The following is a 19171-nucleotide window of genomic DNA, read 5'->3' as shown; positions in this document are numbered from 1 at the left end:
GGTCACCTTAGATGTCACCTGAAGCAATGAGACATTCTGGATTTTCAAGTAAATTGTGAACTGCCAAATACTGCAATCTTTAGACTATACTACATCCTGTGAGGTCATCACAAGTCCTGGGAACCTGGAGATTTTAGGCAGACTCTCCTTGGGAGGCCAGGAGCCTTCCACTTCTGCCTCTGAAAGGGCAGCTTCACACTCTGACAATGTTTTTGCATTAGCTTGATAACCTTTCAGGATGGGGAATGCCTAGTCAGGCCATCTGAAAAAATGATACGTCTCACCTTCAGATTAATCAAATTGTTGTCCTAATCCCCTTAAAAATTAATAAATACAGAAAGAAAGAATCCCATTTGGTGTTGATTCTAACAGACTACTTGAGCTGAGGCCAGCAGTCACATGATGGATCTCATGTGTCTCTGCAGCATGAAGCTTTCGGAGTGAAAAGGCATGTCCCTCCCCTGAAGCTTTGTTCCTCGTGATGATTTGTGAGCCTGAGCTTGTCTTAGAGAATGGGACTGTCCACCTGGCATGGGGAGTGCACAGGAAAGCCGCCTTGACTCGGAACTGAGCGCCCCAGGAGGGCCTCTGCAGGAGAGGGAAGTGCTCAAGGGTAATATCTAGGAGGTGGCGAGTCACTGCTTCTGTTCCTCTGACCGGGTGTTCAGTTAAATAGGTTTCCTTCGGTTTACATTCCCAGTTCTTAGCCCCAAACGGGGGCCACTAGAACAGCAAAGGAGGCATTTAACCCCCTGGAGATAGGCTCTAAAAGGCAGCAGTCTTGTCATTTCCCAGGTTCATCTCCATTTCAGTGTGCTACCCATCCTCCCACCCCTACTGCCACCAGGCCAGAGGTGAAGATTCTATTAATCCTCGAGTTGGGAAACATAAATTCTGGTCTGGAACACTTACCTACTAAATGGCTCACCATCTGTGGACTGTGTTATCTGTGAGGTGGACTGTGTTATCTGTGAGATGAACTTTTCAAGGAACTTTCCAACAATACAGTAACATCGCTCTTGCAGGCTTGAGCTCCCAGGCAGGCATTAAGATCAAAACCTGAAGGCTTTGGAACTCCTCAGGAAAAAAGCAAAGATACCCCAGTCCCGATGCTGGGCCTTGAGATGGGACTCCCCCGTCTGTAGAGTGGGGTAAGTGGCTCACCTTTAGGAAGTCATTTCTCCATTGAGGTTGACTGTAGATTCCTGCAGGAAGTGATACCGATATGAGCCTGGCCTTCTGAACACCTTGTGCTAATTAGAGCAGCAGTCGATCCATGTAGCCTCTTGCACCTCATTTCTGTCCCATTGGGTAGAAAACAGCGTTTCAGGGTTAAGGCTTGATCTTGCATAACAGATATGACTTATGCCAGGGAAGGTACAGGCTGACTGTGGAGAAGCCCAGAACCAGAACAGGTTGGCCTGCTCCACCTAGGGTCCCCACAGGGAGGGGCCTGGCCGACGTTAGGGTCGTGGGGAGCCTCCAGAGCTCTGAGGGGAGGGGAGGACTTTGAGGGCCCTCTCTCGGCCAGCACACAGCTTGGCTACAGGAGGGAGTGGCAGGTGTCTGAGCCACGTCCACAGACCCACACTTGCCCTTCGGCCTCCCACATGACTGAGCAATTTTTGCTCAGAACCCAAAGGGACTTGCTCCAAAATCCTCCGTTAACCGGATCCTCTGCTGTTCTGTTAGCCTCTGAGAACCTGCCCCTGTCACTTGCCTGTGCACGGGCACAGGCGTGCTGCCCAGGGCACAGGCGTGCAAGGTCATTCAGGGCCCAGCAGCCGCATGGTGCTGGCGTTTCGTAGTTAGAAAACCAGTGGGTCCACTCTTGTGAAAGAGACAGTGTGGAGTGCGGCTGTGCACACGCCAGGTCTGCTTTTATTGTTTTCATAGTCTGAAAGCATTCAGACCGGTTTATGATTGAACAAAAAGTTGGTGGTTAGAATAAGTAAAATGTCAGTGCGTCTGTTTTGAGAAAGAGAAGACAGTTTGCCATGTGTTTGAGGAGGCAGTAGCATTTAAGGATGTTGTCACAGGAAAGCAGGCATCTCTGGCCGCCCGTTAGTAGCATCTTTATACTTGCTTCTGTATAAAGAGCCCAGTCCTAATAGGGGAGCAAATTAGCGAATCAGGCCAGGAGGGCCAAAATCTGAGTATTAGAGGTTCCAGAAGGAAAGAGGAAACAGACCAGAAGAAAGAAATAAAGAATTAAATAAAATTTCTGAAAATTGAAAAAAAAAAAAAAAAGAGCCCAGTCTTTAGTTCAGGGACCTTTCTCACATCCTGCCCATTGGCTCTGGCAGGGGATGGGCTCTGAGGAAGCAGTGAGGCCCCAGCCCTGTTCTCTGAGCCGCAGAGCGTGGTCTCAAGCAGCATAAGGCCTGTTTGAGGGCTTTCCTAGCCAGGCCTGCCTCCACTCCACTCTTGCTCCCCTTTTGCTGCAAGTGTTCCATTGCAGCCTAGGTCCAGGTCCAGGTGCGGTCTCCCTTTGGCCAAGTTCAACAGGTATTTCCAAGGAACCCCTTGGATGGAGGCAAAGCAGCCAAGATATGTTGAGTTTAACTTTTTCTGAAGGACAAAGTATTTGTCCCTCCCCAGTCATGCTTATATGTTTTGTCTGAAGTTTGAATGACCAAGGCTCCAGAGCTGAGACAGCCAGGGACCCACGCACCCAAACCAGACTGTTCTGACCCCACCAGAAGTCTGCTTTTGTCTCCTTCCATCAGGACCACACAGAAAAGCAGACAGCTTAGCCTTGCCAGTAATCGCTGGTTCCTCAGTGGCCATTCTGCAGAGGGAGAATGGGTCACCTATTGAGGAGTGTGCTGAGTATTTGTAGAAGGGGTTAGAGAGCAGAAGGACCAATGAGCTGAGCCCTCACATCCTGGGGAAAGGTGGCAGAATAATCTTGAATGAGCTCAAGAGAAACGGGGAATCCAAGGAAAGGTGCCTGTTGGGGAGGAGAGGTTGGTTATGGTCCCGTAACCTCCAGGAGCCTGGCGCTTCGTTGTGGAATGGGCTTTGGGAATATTGCCCTTACTGCAGTCCCAGTGCGCTCCGGGACCTCGGTGCTCTCAACCCACGGGGGATGGTCTTGTTTTCCTTTTTTTTTCATTTCCAAAACAACCTTGCTTGGTATTGTATGGAAAATCACGTTTTCGTCTCTACCCACTCAGAGCTACCAGGCCAGATATGGCCGCCTCTCAGTCTCTCCACAGCGTTCACGAGGAAGGCCTTCTCAGTGCTCTTAGGGGCCGAGGGGAGGGGGACAGTCCAGAGAAGGCGGAAGGAAACTGAGTTTGCCTGCTTCCCTTTCTCTCGGAGGCCGTTCTTCGGCTTCCTTCACACCTATTTCCTGTGGGTGCAGGCAGTTGTGGAGGAAGGCTAAAAAGAAAGTACAAGACAGGTAATCTGAGATTCGAGTCCCACTTCCCCCCTGTAATAACCGGCCAGCCGTGTGTAACCGCCCCCTCACTAAAGTATTCCCCATGTAATGCTGGCAGCAGAGGACAGCAAAGCCCTCCCCCATAGTCTAGGTGGAGCCCTGGTATTAACCCTAAAATCCCACCCTCCATCCCACTCCTTTTGTAAAAACAAATGCTTTAACCTGTGAGTGTGCTGTTCCTTTCTATGTGTTAATCAGTTTTCTTTCCACTTGAACTGTGTGGGAGGGAAGGGCATTGGAATTGTAGGTTGTAATATTGTGCCAATCAATAAAAACCAGTATTTCTCACACATCCCTGCTTAATGTCTGGTCTCTTCTTTCTAGAAGTTTTCCTCGAGTCCTTCTCATCAGTCTCATTTTGATCCCCCCTCCCTCCTCTGCTGGATTCTTGAGAGTTGCCCCAGAGATCAGAGGTAGCCCCATGGAAGATTTGCTGTTGAGGAAATTCAAGTGAGGAATGAAATGAAGCCTGGACAGGCAGAGGGGGTCAGTGCCAGGGAGTCCGCAGCAGATGTTCTAAGGGGCGTGAGGAAACAGAGGTGAGCCACACCCACAGGTGCTCTCCTGTGTGGAAGCAGGAGTTGGGTGTGGTGGAGTCAGGGAGGGCTGAAACAGTGTTTTGAAGATGCACGCTGGTCGAACTTGGAGAGAACAGACAGGGTGTCGCCAGGGAGAGAGCAACATGAAGTGAACTTTGTCCGCTAGGCCAAAGATAGATGATGGGCATTAGGGGGCTGTAATGAAAAATAAAGCGTGACAAGACCAAATTAGGGAAAACCCCCAAAACCCAGGTCAAGGAGTTTGGCTGCAGACATGTGAAGTGCTCCTGAGTAGGGCAGTCTTGTAGAACCAGCCATGTTTGAGGAGGCAGCAGGAGAGATTGGAAGGGAGCTGCCCAGAAGCTTGTGGTGATGCCAGGTCATGCAGATGCAGAGGGTGGGCCTGGAAATGGAGCAAGGGCTGGAGATGCAAGAATAAGCAGTGTGCCACCATCAGATAAACACGTTTAGCTACTGAGGACAGCTGGCCTCTCTGGAACTCTGGTAGCATCACCACTGGCCAAGGTTTGTAAGCCAAGAAACTTGATGTCTGTGTGACCAGAGAGTCACTACCAGGACAAGACTCACATGAATCTAACTCGTGAGAGACTGGGGTGTAGGTGCCTGGATGCCAATTGGCCCATTTATATGATGATAAATGTCAAACCAAGTTACCTGAGTGCACCAGCTATCTGTGTGGGTAGCCAGTCATTTGGTTGCTAAACAATTGTAGTCTGATGTCTTCATTCAACCACAGGGCAAATTTCCTAACAACTGATCAGGGTACCCTTTCCTCCTCAAATTCTGATTCTGTAGGCCTTTTTTATCCCATGATGATCACCCTCCCTTCCCCTATCAAAGGAGCCTTTGTTTAGCCAGATTCAGTGTGTGCAATGAGGGAATGAACTATGAACACTGATGCAAGCGATATATGCAGGAAACCACCAAATGGCCACCTCTACTTGGGATCTGGGGAAACGCTCCACTTGCCCATGTCAGATCTTTTTCTTTCTGTTTTATTTGGCTGCAGCAGGTCTTAGTTCTGACATAATGGAATCTTTGTTGTGGCATGTGCGCTTGTGCACTGCCCTGCAGTATGTGGGATCTTAGTTCCCTGACCAGGGATCAAACCCGGGTACCCTGGAGGTGGATTCTTAACTAGTGGGTCACCAGGGAAGTCCCATGATGGGCCATTCTAAAGGTGACCTGTCCCCATTGACTGTTCACTTTTTTCAGGGTAAGTAACAAACTTTGGGATTATTTTACTCCAGCCCAGTCTCCTAATAGCGTGCAGGACTTGGAGCAAGAGGGCAAGCAAGAGAGAAATCTCAGGAGGCCCCCAAACCTTGAGCATGAGTGATGAGAGGAAATCAGCCCGAAGAACGCAAACGCAGCTCTGACATCGCTGGAACCAGCACTGGGGATAGTGCTGCCCAGCGCTTCACACTTCCTGCGTGCTTTGTTATTGTGAGGTAGCAGCTTTGACCATCCAAGCCAGATTGAGTTGGCAGAATTCCTGCCCAAACCCCAGTCAGGCTAGGTAATTGTGCCCAAGAAACTCTGTTGCTATAAACCATGGAATTGTTTGCTTTCTGGTTTCAGACACATTTGAGATGTGAAAAGTTTATCTCCTTGGTCTTGTGACACCCAGCTAAGGAGATACCTCAGCATCTGCGGATGCAGCCACGAGGCTCCATGTTCTGTGCCTGAATACCAGGAATGTGCTCAACCCAGCACACGCAGTCCCCACAGAGACAGCGCTTGGGTGACATGGTGTGCAGTGGAAGAGGTGACAGCCTAGGGAGGTAAGCTTTTGGGGGGTAGGGTAAGAGAGGCTGATGGAGAGAGCTTGGACAGGAGGGCCTTGGAAGCATGGGATGAGTGAGAGATTCAGAGGAGAGAGACAAGCGGGAAGGCTGTTAGCCATGATAGGAAGTGTGAGCGTTGGAATTAGACCGGGGGAGACCTCAGTTCAGCTGTTGACAAGCTCTGTGATCTTGGATAAGTTACCGTCCCCATTTTTTCCTGTTCAGTGGGGGAGAGGTCTACTTTGTGGGGCTGTCACCGCATTAAATAAGTGAAGGAGTGAGGACTTCTCTGGCGGCCCAGTGGCTGGGACTCCATGCTCCCAATGCAGGGTGCATGGGTTCGATCCCTGGTCAAGGAACTAAGATCCCATATGCCACAACTGAGACCAGGTACAGCCAAATAAATTCATTAAATAGAATTAAGCAATCAGGAACGTATGTGACACCAGCGTTGATATGTGATCGTTCGATAGTGGCTGAGAGTGAACACCTGTTTGGGAAATGCCGAGGGCTGTGCTGAGTTCACTAAATGAGACACAGTCACAGTGCAAAGCGACAGATGCAGTGGAAGGCAGAGAGAGCGGCCGACTCCATCCCAGAAGAGCCACAGTCAGGGCTCGTGAGGGGTGGCGGCATTCTCACCAAGAGGACAGCGTGTGCAAGGAAACGGCACTAGGGTCACAGCGCGTTTTCTGGGGCTGGAATGTGAGAGCAGTGGGGTGGGGGGGGGCGGCACCATCGGAAAGGTCAGCTGGGGTCAGCTGGCTTGGCTGACACTTTGAACTTTCCTCCGCATGACTGGGAAGCCAACAAAGGTTTTAAAACGGCAGTGACCGCGTGGGGTTGGGCATTTGGGGAAGATGACACTGCCATCTACGGATGCTCCTGGGTTGCGTTCCAGGCCTTCCTGCCAGGTGGTGTGTTCACTGCGTTAACGTTTCGTCTTTGCTATCCTTGCACATAGGAGCTTTGATCATCACCTGTGTATGGTAAAGGAAAGGGAGGCCTAGGGACAGTTCTTTTTTTGTGTAGCTTTTTATTTTGTGTTGGGGTATAGCCGATTAACAGTGATAGTTTCAGGTGAACAGCAGAGTGACTCAGCCATGCATACACGTATCCATTCTCCCCCAAACTCCCCTCCCATCCAGGCTGCCACAAAGCACTGGGTAGAGTTCCACGTGCTCTATAGTAGATCCTTGTCGCTTACTCATTTTAAATATAGCAGTGCGTACCTGTTCATTCCCAACTCCCTAACTATCCCCTCCCCCATCCTCCCCCCTGGCAACTGTAAGTTCATTCTCTAAGTCTGTGAGTCTGGTTATGTTTCGTACGTTCCTTTGAATCATTTCTTTTTAGAGTCCACACATAAAGGATATTGTTCGCTATTTCTCCTTCTCTGACTGACCGCACTCAGCCTGACAGCCTCTGGGTGCATCCGTGCTGCTAGAGGTGGCATGATTTCGTTCTCTACAATGACTGAGTAATGCCCGTTTTCTGTATGTACTGCATCTTCTTTATCCCTTCCTCTGTCGATGGGCATTGAGGTTGCTTCCATGTCTTGTCTGTTGTGAACAGCGCTGGCACGAGCATCAGCGTGCACGTATCCTTCCGGATCATGCTCTTCTCCAGATATGTGCCCAGGAGTGGAATTGCAGGGTCATGTATGGTAGCTCTGGCTTTTTTTAGGCAAACTGCTTTTTAAAAGAACTGGACCAATGAATTCTAACAATCACAATGTAAAGTGAGGATATCTGAGATAGTTGTGGAAAACTACAAGGAAAAACAGAACTATAGGGAAGCCCTGTGTTCTGTCAGTATCAAGACTTAATATTAAGGTACAATAACTGAAAGAATGTGATAAATGGGAATAACCAGACAGAGGAGTAAATTAGGAAACTAAATAGAAGCAGACCTATATGTGTATGTGGGAATATAGTGAGAGCCAGAGAAAGCATGCACCTGAGTAGGAAAAGGATTAGTCCTTCAGTAAGTGGTGTTGGAATAATTGGCTAACCAAGTGGGAAAAAAAACCAAATTTAGATCCCTACCTCACACCATCCAATGAAAATAAACTCACAAATGTGTCAGTCAGTTCAGTCACTCAGTTGTATCCGACTCTTTGCAACCCCATGGACTGCAGCATTCCAGGCTTCCCTGTCCATCACCAACTCCAAGAGCTTGCTCAAACTCATGTCCATTGAGTCGGTGATGCCATCCAACCATCTCATCCTCTGTCGTCCCCTTCTCCTCCTGCCTTCAATCTTTCCCAGCATCAGGGTTTTTTCCAGTGAATCAGTCCTTCGCATCTGGTGGCCAAAGTATTGGAGTTTCAGCTTCAGCATCAGTCCTTCCAATGAATATTTAGGACTGATTTCCTTTAGGGTTGATGGGTTTGATTTCCTTGCAGTCCAAGGGACTCTCAAGAGTCTTTTCCAACACTGCAGTTCAAAAGCATCAATTCTTTGGTGCCCAGGTTTCTTTATGGTCCAACTCTCACATCCATACATGACTACTGGAAAAACCATAGTTTTGACTCTACAGACCTTTGTTGACACAATAATGTCTCTGCTTTTTAATATGCTGTCTAGGTTTGTCATAGCTTTTCTTCCAAGGAGCAAGCGTCTCTTAATTTTATAGCTTTACACAAATGTGTAAAATGAGTCAAAGCTTTTAGGAGAAAATACAGAAGCCAACTAATATATACAGGGTCACACAAGTAATACATGGAATAACTGTAGTCAAACCCAAGGGGTCTGATCCCAGAAACTGCCTTCTCACCCACTCAGCAGTACTTCCTCCTGGTCACTTTAGTGTGTAAGTTGGATCGGAGCTAGGAGAAACTGAAGTCAGGAAGTGGCGAATGAATTTGCATCTGAGGACTTCCTTGTGGAATCATCATCACTCAGCCAGCAGGCCGGGCACTGACAATACGCCAATACACGGCCAAGTGTCTGTGTGACAGACCACCAGGAACTCAATGAACATGTATTGAGAGCAAGTGTATGGGTAGTCATAACACTTGGGTAGGTGAGAAAAGGATAAAAATAAGGCAACAGTGGTGAATCATTGTGCGGTGGGGTGGAAGGATATTAGGGAATCATCTAGTCTAATCCTCTCACTTTGCAGGTTGGGAAATAGACACAGTGGGAAGGGACTTTTCACCAGTATTGAAGTCTGAAACCCGAAGCAGAGAATACGCATCTCTGGCCATGCTGTAAAGAACCAGCTGTTCCAACTCTGTGGACATGAAAACATCTTTTTTTCTTTTAATGGTTATCCCACTCTGGACATCAAACACTGTCCAGCCGGTGCCGAGTCTAACCCACTGTCCATCACTTCCTCACTCATGCATTCACCATTACTTATTTAGTCTTTCTTGTGCCCATCTTCTCCCACTGCAGCCCCCCTACAGAATCCCAATCCTGAATTCACCCCTCTGATGGAAGAGCTGAGCCTGTCCGAAGAAAATCACGTTCTGTGGAGTCACTGTGGGTTCATGCGTCCCCTCTAGAAAGCATGCGGTGCCACCTGTCAATGGCTAGTGACTGTCACATTGACAAGTGCAAAGGCCACTTATTTTCTCCCTGACTTAACTCCCTGCTCCCCCCACCCTCCACAGTGTCCTGGCTGGCTACACTTCTGGTTCTCTTCCCAGCCACGGCTTTCAGAGTAAAGTTCTAATATCCTGGAGTGTAAATCACTCAGTTATGTCTAACTCTCTGCAACCCCATGGACTGTAGCCCACCAGACTCTTCTGTCCATGGAATTCTCCAGACAAGAATACTGGAGTGGGTTGCCTGCCTCTGGGGATCTTCCCAACCCAGAGATTGAACCAGGTCTCCCGAATTGCAGGCCGACTCTACCAACTGAGCTACCAGGGAAGCCAGTACCTTAGAGTACCCAAAATGTTTTGTGATTTGCCTCCTGCCCACCTTTGCAGACTCATTTCTGCCACCTGCCTTGCCCCTTTTCCCCCCTGGCCTCATAGAACTTTCTGCAGTTCTCCAAATGCACCATTTTTCACTGCACTGTTTCAGAATTCACACATGTTGTGCTACCCCTAGTTGGTTCTACTCCCCTGACCTCTCAGCCCAGTATCCTGTGAACTTTCCCAGCCTGAGGCCAGGAGCTCATGGAGGACTGACTGGTCACTTCCAGCAGGGCTGTCTGAGACAGACAAGGAAGGCCAAGATAGGTTGAAACTGGAGAAAGGCCGTTGTGGATGTTTGCAGTTTGGGGGTGGAGTCGAAGGGAATTTGTTTTACTTGGAGGGAACTTGATCTGAAAAAATTGAGTGGACCAATTATAACAACTAATATTTGATGAGTGCTTTCCACTGTACCAAGTACTCTCCTATCAGTTCAGACAGTTCCGTGATCTGCTTGTACAGGGCTAAGGGCCAGGGCCCTGACCTTCACATCTACCCTCAGAGGCAGGTACTTTGATCCCTGACTCGCTGTTGATGGAGCTGAAGCCTGGAGGCTAGAGAACAAGGGAAAGTAGGTCAGGTGTAGGTGAGATTTAGAAGGTGAAGGAAAGCTAGAGGGAGGCAACTACCTTGAAGTCAGGTTTCTGGTCCTGTCAAGCGGTGACCAGTAGGAACCCTGAAGTGGGCGGAGTCCCAGACCTCCCCTGCTCAGGCTGCCAGTAATGTCACAATGTCTGGGGTGGGGTCTGTGGCCGCTCCCCTGGGCAGTGTCTCTGAAGCTTATCTTCTGCTCCTGGAGCAGCCCCCTGCTCCACCCTCCCAAAAGAGGCCCATGGGTCTCTGGGAACAGTGGAAGAACAGCTGAAGCAAAGATACGGAGGTGGGAAAACAGAAGATACACGCAGAACACCAGGTAACTGCACAGAAATAAGTGAGCCAGGGTAAGGAAGAGCCAGGGGACTTCCCCTGTGGTTCAGTGGCTAAGACTCCACGCCCCTGATGTAGGGGCCTGGTTTCAATCCCTGGTCAAGGAACTAGGTTCCATATGCTGGAACTGAGAGTTCTCATGCTGCAACTAAAGATACTGCATGCTGCAAATAAGACCCAGCACAGCCAGATAAATAATTTTTTAAAGGTAACCAGTCAGATTGTTTTGTAGTTCTTTACATTTATGGAGCAAGTTATTATTTGGGCTTCCCTTGTGGCTCAGAGGTTAAAGCGTCCGCTTACCTACTGTTTAATCTGCCCCCTCCCCCCGCTTTTTTTTTTTGGACCTTGCCATGCATAGCTTGTGGGATCTTATTTTCCCCGACCAGAGATTGAACCTGGGCCCTCGGCAATCAAAGTGCAGAGACCTAACCACTGGACTGCCAGGGCATTCCCCGATAAACGTCATTTCTTTCAGCCGACAGTAAGCTTATTTATGAGATGGGTATTATCAGTTACATTTTGGAGTCAGGGACTCTGAGATTCCAAGGTGTTGATTCCAAGGTTAGTTGAAGCCACAAGAGTGGCTAGCAGTGGGGTCAGGGCAGTTGGGGCCAGCCTGGCAAGGTTAAGCCTGGGCAGCATGATGGTGGCCAGCAAGATTCTGCTGCCGTCTTGGTTCTGTTTTCTTTGTATGTCTCCCCCTTCCCAATCCCTGGGCACTGGCCAGTCAACTCACCTCTCATTAACTCATTTATAGAATAAACAGGCGCTGATCCATACTTATTGAGGCATTCTTTTATTTTTTATTTATTTGGCCATGCCAGGTCTTAGTTGCAGCATGTGGAATCTAGTTCCCCTACGAGGGATGGAACCCGGGCCCCCTGCTTTGGGAGCACAGAGTCTTAGCCACTGGACCCCCAGAGAAGTCCCTGTTGAGGCATTCTTTACTCTTCATATTTTTAAAGCTGTATTGAGCTATAATTAACATAAAATGAGCTGTACCTAAAGTGTATAATTTAATATGGTCTTGACATATGTGTTCAAATGAAACTGAAGGTAGTAGGTCTGTCCCTCACTCCCCAAGATTTCTTTGTGCTTCTTTGTGATCCCTCTCACTCAACTCTCGTACCTTCTAATCTGCTTTCTGTCACTATAGTTTGTGTTTGCTAGAGTTTCATATAGAATTATGCATCGGAATCTGTACATATTGCAAGCTATGAATTCAAGTTGCTAGTTTTTGCATACAGATATCCAGTGGTTCCAGCACCATTTGCTAAAAAGGCTATCCTTCTATTTGTAGATTGCTGTGTTTTTGTTTTTTGCTTTGGCCATGCAGTGTGTGACGCGGGATCTTGGTTCCCCCACCAGGGATCAAACTTGTGCCCACTGCACTGGGCGTGCCAAGTCCTGACTACTGGACTCCTAGGGAGGTCCCAGTGCTTTTGCTTTTGGGACTGCTGGGTCTTCGTTGCTTTGCATGGGCTTTCTCTAGTTGAGGTGAGTGGGGACTTGTGGAGCGTGGGCTCTGGGCACATGGGCTCGGTAGTTGCAGGCGTGGGCTCTAGAGCCTGGCAGCTGTGGTGCACAGGCTTAGCTGCTCTGCAGTGCGGGATCTTCTTGGGCCAGGGATCGAACAGTGTCCCCTGCGTTGCAAGGTGGAATCTTAACCACTGGACCACCAGAGAAGCCCCTAGTTGTGTTTTTATCGTGAAAGGATTTTTTTTTTTTTTGGTCACATGCATCTATTGAATTGATTATGTGGTTGTTTTCCTTTGTCCTATTAATGTGCTATGTGATTGATTTTCCTATAGTTGAAACCCCCCTTGCATTCCTAGGATAAATCCCATTTGGTCTTTGTGTGTAATCTTTTTTAATGTGCCATTGGATTTGGTCTGCAAGTATTTTATTGAAGATTTTTGTACCTATGTTCATTAGGAATATTGGTCTATAGTTTTCTTATGGAATCTTTCTCTGGCTTTGGTATCAGGATAATGTTGTCCTCACAGAAAGTGTTTCCCTACTCTAGTTTTTGGAAGAGTTGGAATAAAATTGATGTTACTCCTTCTTCACATATTTGGTAGAATTGACAAATGAGGACATCTAGTCCTGATTTCTTTGTCATGATGTTTTTGATTACTGATCCAATCTTCTTACTATTATAGGTCTGTTGAGAATTTCTATTTGTTCTTGAATCAGTTTTAATAAAATTTAGGAATTTGTCAATTTCATCCAGATTACCTTGTTTGCCTAAATAGTTCACAGTTTTCCCTGATAATCCTTTTCATTTCTGCTTTTAGTTATTTTCATCTTGTATTTTTTTTTAGTCTAACTAAAGTGTTGTCAATTTTGTTATAGTTTCAAAGAACTAACTTTTGATTTTGTCAATTCTCTGTTGTCCCCCACCTCCCACGTTTATTTGTGCTGTATCTTATTTCCTACCTTCCTTCCTTTAATTTGCTCTTCTTTTTCTGGTTCCTTAAGGTTTAAAGGCAGGTTGTTGATCTGAGATCTTCTATTAATATAAGCATTTACAACTATAAATTTCCCACCGTGTACTGCTTTTACTGTATGTCGTAAGTTTTGATATGTCTTCATTTGTCTCAAAGTATTTTCTAATTTCCTTAGTGATTTCATCTTTAACCCATTGGTTTTTTAATGAGTATGTTGTTTATTATCTGCATATTTGCTAATTTTTCCAGTTTAAAATTCAACCCACTGCATTCAGAGAACATACTTTGTATGATTTCAATTCTCTTAAATTTATTCAGAGTTCTTTTATTGCCTTACATCTATATTAATGAGATATTGATCTGTAGTTTTATTTGTTTGTCTGACTTTGGTTAGTGAACTGAAGTAAAGTGAAAGTCGCTCAGTTGTGTCTGACTCTTTGCAAACCCATGGACTATACAGTCCATGGAATTCTCTAAGCCAGAATACTGGAGTGGGTAGCCTTTCCCTTCTCCAGGGCATCTTCCCAACCCAGGGATCGAACCCAGGTCTCCCCCATTGCAGGAGGATTCTTTACCAGCTTGGTAAGAGGGCAATGCGAAGTTAGAATGAATTAGGAAGTGTTCCCTTTTATTCAAGTTTCTGGAAGAGTTTGAGAGGGACTGACGTTGATTCTCCTTTAGATTTTTGGTATAATTCATCAGTGAAGCCATCAGGTTCTGAGTCTTTCTTGGTTAGGTTTTAAAATTTGTTAAAATTTGTTTTGAGGCCTAACATATGATCTATCCAGGAGAAAGCTCCGTGTGTACTTGAGAACAATGCATATTCTTTGGAAGAAGTGTTCTGTATGCATGTCTGTAAGGTCTAGTTGATTTATAGTGGGTTTTTTTTTAATTCAGTTAGTTTTATGTTTTACTACACTGGGTCCTTGTTGCTGTACGGGGACTTTTCTGTAGTTATGGCAAGCGGGAGCTACTCTCTAGTTGCTCTGTGTGGGCTTCTTGTTGCAGTGGCTTCTCTTGTTGCAGAGCATGGACTCTAAGCATACAAGTTTCAGTAGTTGTGGCTCAAGGGCTCTAGAGTGTGTGCATTCACTAGTGTGGCACACGGGCTTAGTTGCTCCGAGACATGTGGGATCTTCCTGGTCTAGGGATCAAACCAGTATCCACTGCATTGCAAGGAGGATTCTTAACCTCTGGGCCACCAAAGAAGCCCTATAATGTTTTTCAAGTACTCTATTTCCTAATTGGTTTTCTGTATAGGATCATTTCAGTCGCTTAATCATGTCTGACTCTGCGACCCACGGACTGCAGCACGCCAGGCCTCCCTGTCCATCACCAACTCTCAGGGTTTACTCAAACGCACGTCTATTGAGTCGGTGATGCCATCCAACCATCTCATCATCTGTCATCCCCTTCTCCTCCCGCCTTCAATCTTTCCCAGCATCAGGGTCTTTTCAAATGAGTCAGCTCTTCGCATCAGGTGGCCAAAATATTGGAGTTTCAGCTTCAACATCAGTCCTTCCAATGAACATTCAGGATTGATTTCCTTTAGGATGGACTGGTTGGATCTCCTTGCAATACAAGAAACTCTGAAGAGTCTTCTCCAACACCACAGTTCAAAAGCATCAATTCTTTGGCACTCAGCTTGCTTTATAGTCTAACTCTCACATCCATACATGACTACTGGAAAAAAACATAGCTTTGACTAGACAGACCTCTGTTGGCAAAGTAATGTCTCTGCTTTTTAATATGCTGTCTAGGTTGGTCATAACTTTTCTTCCAAGGAGTAAGCGTTTTTTAATTTCATGGCTGCAGTCACCATTTGCAGTGATTTTGGAGCCCAAAAAAATAAAGTCTGACACTGTTTCCACTGTTTCACCATCTACTTGCCATGAAGTGATGGGACCAGATGCCATGATCTTCGTTTTCTGAATGTTGAGCTTTAAGCCAACTTTTTCACTCTCCTCTTTCACTTTCATTAAGAGGTTCTTTAGTTCCTCTTCACTTTCTGCCATAAGGGTGGTGTCATCTACATATCTGAGGTTATTGATATTTCTCCTGGCAATCTTGATTCCAGCTTGTGCTTCCTCCAGCCCAGCATTTCTCATGATGTATTCTGCATATAAGTTAAATAAGCAGGGTGACAGTATACAGCAGTGAAGTACTCCTTTTCCTATTTGGAAACAGTTTGTTATTCCATGTCCAGTTCCAACTGTTGCTTCCTGACCTGCATATAGGTTTCTCAAGAGGCAGGTCAGGTGGTCTGGTATTCCCACCTCTTTCAGAATTTTCCACAGTTTATTGTGATGATCCACACAATCAAAGGCTTTGGCATAATCAGTAAAGCAGAAATAGATATTTTTCTGGAACTCTCTTGCTTTTTCAATGATCCAGATGTTGGCAATTTGATCTCTGGTTCCTTTGCCTTTTCTAAAACCAGACTGAACATTTGGACGTTCTCAGTTCATGTACTGATGAAGCCTGGCTTGGAGAATTTTGAGCATTACTTGACTAGCATGTGAGATGAGTGCAATTGTGCGATAGTTTGAGCATCCTTTGGCATTGCCTTTCTTTGGGATTGGAATGAAAACTGACATTTTCCAGTCCTGTGGCCACTGCTGAGTTTTCCAAATTTGCTGGCTTACTGAGTGCAGCACTTTCACAGCATCATCTTTTAGGATTTGAAATAGGTCAACAGGAATTCCGTCACCTCCACTAGCTTTGTTCATAGTGATGCTTCCTAAGGCCCCCTTGACTTCACATTCCAGGATGTCTGGCTCTAGGTGAGTAATCACACCATTGTGATTATCTGGGTCATGAAGATCTTTTTTGTACAGTTCTTCTGTGTATTCTTGCCACCTCTTCTTAATATCTTCTGCTTCTGTTAGGTCCATACCATTTCTGTCATTTATCGAACCCATCTTTGCATGAAATGTTCCCTTGGTATCTCTAATTTTCTTGAAGAGATCTCTAGTCTTTCCCATTCTGGTGTTTTCCTCTATTTCTTTGCATTGATCACTGAGGAAGGCTTTCTTATCTCTCCTTGCTATTCTTTGGAACTCTGCATTCAAATGGGTATATCTTTCCTTTTCTCCTTTGCTTTTCTCTTCTCTTCTTTTCACAGCTATTTATAAGGCCTCCTCAGACAGCCACTTTGCTTTTTCACATTTCTTTTCCTTGAGGATGGATGGAGGTTCTTGATCTCTGCCTCCTGTACAATGTCACTAACCTCTGTTCATAGTTCATCAGGCACTCTGTCTATCAGATCTAGCCCCTTAAACCTATTTCTCACTTCCACTGTATAATCATAAGTGATTTGATTTAGATCATACCTGAATGGTCTAGTGATTTTCCCTACTTTCTTCAATTTAAGTCTGAATTTGGCAATAAGGAGCTCATGATCTGAGCCACAGTCATGTCCCGGTCTAGTTTTTGCTGACTGTATAGGACATTCTTTCCATTATTGAAATTAAGGTACTGAAGTCTCCAACTGTTAGTGTAGAGCTGTCTGTTTCTCCCTTCAATTCTGTCAATGTTTGCTTCATATATCTTGGGACTCTGTTGTTGGTGTATGCGTGCATGCTAAGTTGCCTCAGTCATGTCTGACTCTCTCCAAACCTGTGGACTATAGTCCACCAGGCTCCTCTGTCCATGGGATTCTCCAGGCAAGAATGCTGGAGTGGGTTGCCATGCCCTCCTCCAGGAGATCTTCCCGACACAGGAATCGAACCCGTGTCTCTTATGTCTCCTGCACTGGCAGGCACGTTCTTTACCACTGGTGTCACCTGGGGAGCCCTGTTCACAGTATACATAACTGTTAAAGCTTCTTCATAGATTGACCTTGGTATCAATATAAAATGTCCTCCTTTGTCTCTAGTAACAGTTTTTGATGTAAAATCTATTTTGTGATATGAATATAGCCACCCTAGGTCTCTTTTGATTATTCTTTACATAGAATATCTTTCCATTCTTTCACTTTCAACTTATTTGTGTCTCTGGGTCTAAAGTAAGTCTCTTGACAGCAGCATATACTTGGATCCTTCCCCACCTCTTTTCATTCCAATCCCAAAGAAAGGCAATGCCAAAGAATGTTCAAACTACCACACAATTGTACTCATTTCACATGCTAGCAAATTAATGCTCAAAATTCTCCAAACCAGGCTTCAACAGTACATGAACTGAGAAATTCCAGATGTTCAAGCTGGATTTAGAAAAGGCAGAGAAACCAGAGATCAAATTGCCACCGTCTGTTGGATCATAGAAAAAGCAAGAGAATTCCAGAAAAAACATCTTTTGCTTCATTGACTGCACCAAAGCCTTTGACTATGTGGATCACAACAAACTGGAAAATCCTTCAAGAGATGGGGCATACCAGACCACCTGACCTGCATCCTGAGAAATCTGTATGCAGGTCAAGAAGCAACAGTTAGAACCGGATATGGGACAATAAGTTGATTCCAAATAGGGAAAGGAGTACTTCAAGGCTGTATATTGTCACCCTGCTTATTTAACTTACCTGCAGAGTACATCATGCAAAATGCCAGATTGGATGAAGCACAAGTTGGAATCAAGATTGCAGGGAGGGGAAAAGGGCTCACAGGAGAGAAGGTCACAAGTAGATAAAGTTGAAAGTTTCCATAAAGGGACACATGAGGATCCTGAAAAGTCCTAGGGCCTCTTATTCCTTGCTGCTCAAGAAATGTCTTCACTTTCAGAATATGCCTTGCGCATGAGTCGTCTGAGTGCCCGGCTATTTGGTGAGGTTGCCAGGCCTACTGATTCCAAATCCATGAAAGTGGTGAAGCCGTTCAGTGAGCAGCCTTTGGCCAAGAGGAAGGAGACTTATGACTGGTATCCAAATCACAACACTTACTTTGCACTCATGGGGATACTACGTTTTCTTGGCCTCTACAGAGACGAACATCAGGACTTCAAGGATGAGCAGCTGCGTCTAAAGAAACTTCATGGAAAGGAGAAGCCAAGGAAAGGAGAAGGGAAAAGAGCAGCGAAAAAGAAATAGTGCTGGTCCATCAGGGGAGGACTTCTCTCTCAGCAGCTGAAAGTAGGAGGAAGTGTATTTACGGTCTGTCCACATCCTGGAGGAGTGTCAGCTTCCCAGGTTGAAGACTGTTTGGAGGAACACCATCATCTCTGCGTTGAAATCTAACCCAGTTGAATTGTGACTGGTTTCATTGAAATTCTGCAAAATTATCTGCCTTGGTTCTGTAATCTGAGGTTTACCTTATTCCCCAAAGAAATGGAATGCATGATGAAAAAAAAAAAAAGATTGCAAGGAGAAATATCAATTACCTCAGATATGCAAATGACAACACCCTTATGGCAGAAAGTGAAGAGGAGCTAAAGAGCCTCTTGACGAAAGTGAGAGAGTGAAAAGGTTGGCTTAAAGCTCAACATTCAGAAAACTAAGATCATGGCATCAGGTCCATTCCTTCATGGCAAATAGATGGGGAAACAATGGAAACAGTGACAGGCTTTATCTTCTTGGGCTCCAGAATCACTGTAGATGGTGACTGCAGCCATGAAATTAAAAGACGCTTGCTCCTTGGAAGAAAAGTTATGACCAACCTAGACAGCTTATGAAAAAAGCAGAGACGTTACTTTGCTGACCAAGTTTCATATAGTCAAAGCGATGTTTTTTCCAGTAGTATGTATGGATGTGAGATTGGGACCATAAGGAAAGCTGAGCACCAAAGAACTGATGCTTTTGAACTGTGGTGTTGAAGAAGACTCTTGAGAGTCCCTTGGACTGCGAGGAGATCCAACCAGTCCATCCTATAGGAACTCAATCCTGAATAGTCATTGGAAGGACTGATGCTGAAGCTGAAGCTCCAATACTTTGGCCACCTGATGCCACTGACTTATTGGGAAAGACCCTGATGCTGGGAAAGATTGAGAAGGCAGGAGGAGAAAGGGACGACAGAGGATGAGACGGTTGGATGGCATCACTGACTCGATGGACATGTGTTTGAGCAAGCTCCGGAAGGTAGAGATGGACAGGGAAGACTGGCATGCTGCAGTCCATGGGATGCAAAGAGTCAGACATGACT

General features: G+C 45.9%; 1 pseudogene; it reads left to right on the top strand.

The window, feature by feature from the left end:
* The first annotated feature begins 17718 nt into the window (after positions 1-17718).
* On the top strand, positions 17719-18259 carry LOC138069757 (small ribosomal subunit protein mS33 pseudogene; annotated as a pseudogene).
* Positions 18260-19171: the final 912 nt, after the last annotated feature.

Source organism: Capricornis sumatraensis, chromosome 22, assembly GCF_032405125.1.
Source record: "Capricornis sumatraensis isolate serow.1 chromosome 22, serow.2, whole genome shotgun sequence".
Lineage (NCBI taxonomy): Eukaryota > Metazoa > Chordata > Mammalia > Artiodactyla > Bovidae > Capricornis > Capricornis sumatraensis.
This window is presented reverse-complemented; position numbering and strand designations above follow the sequence as displayed.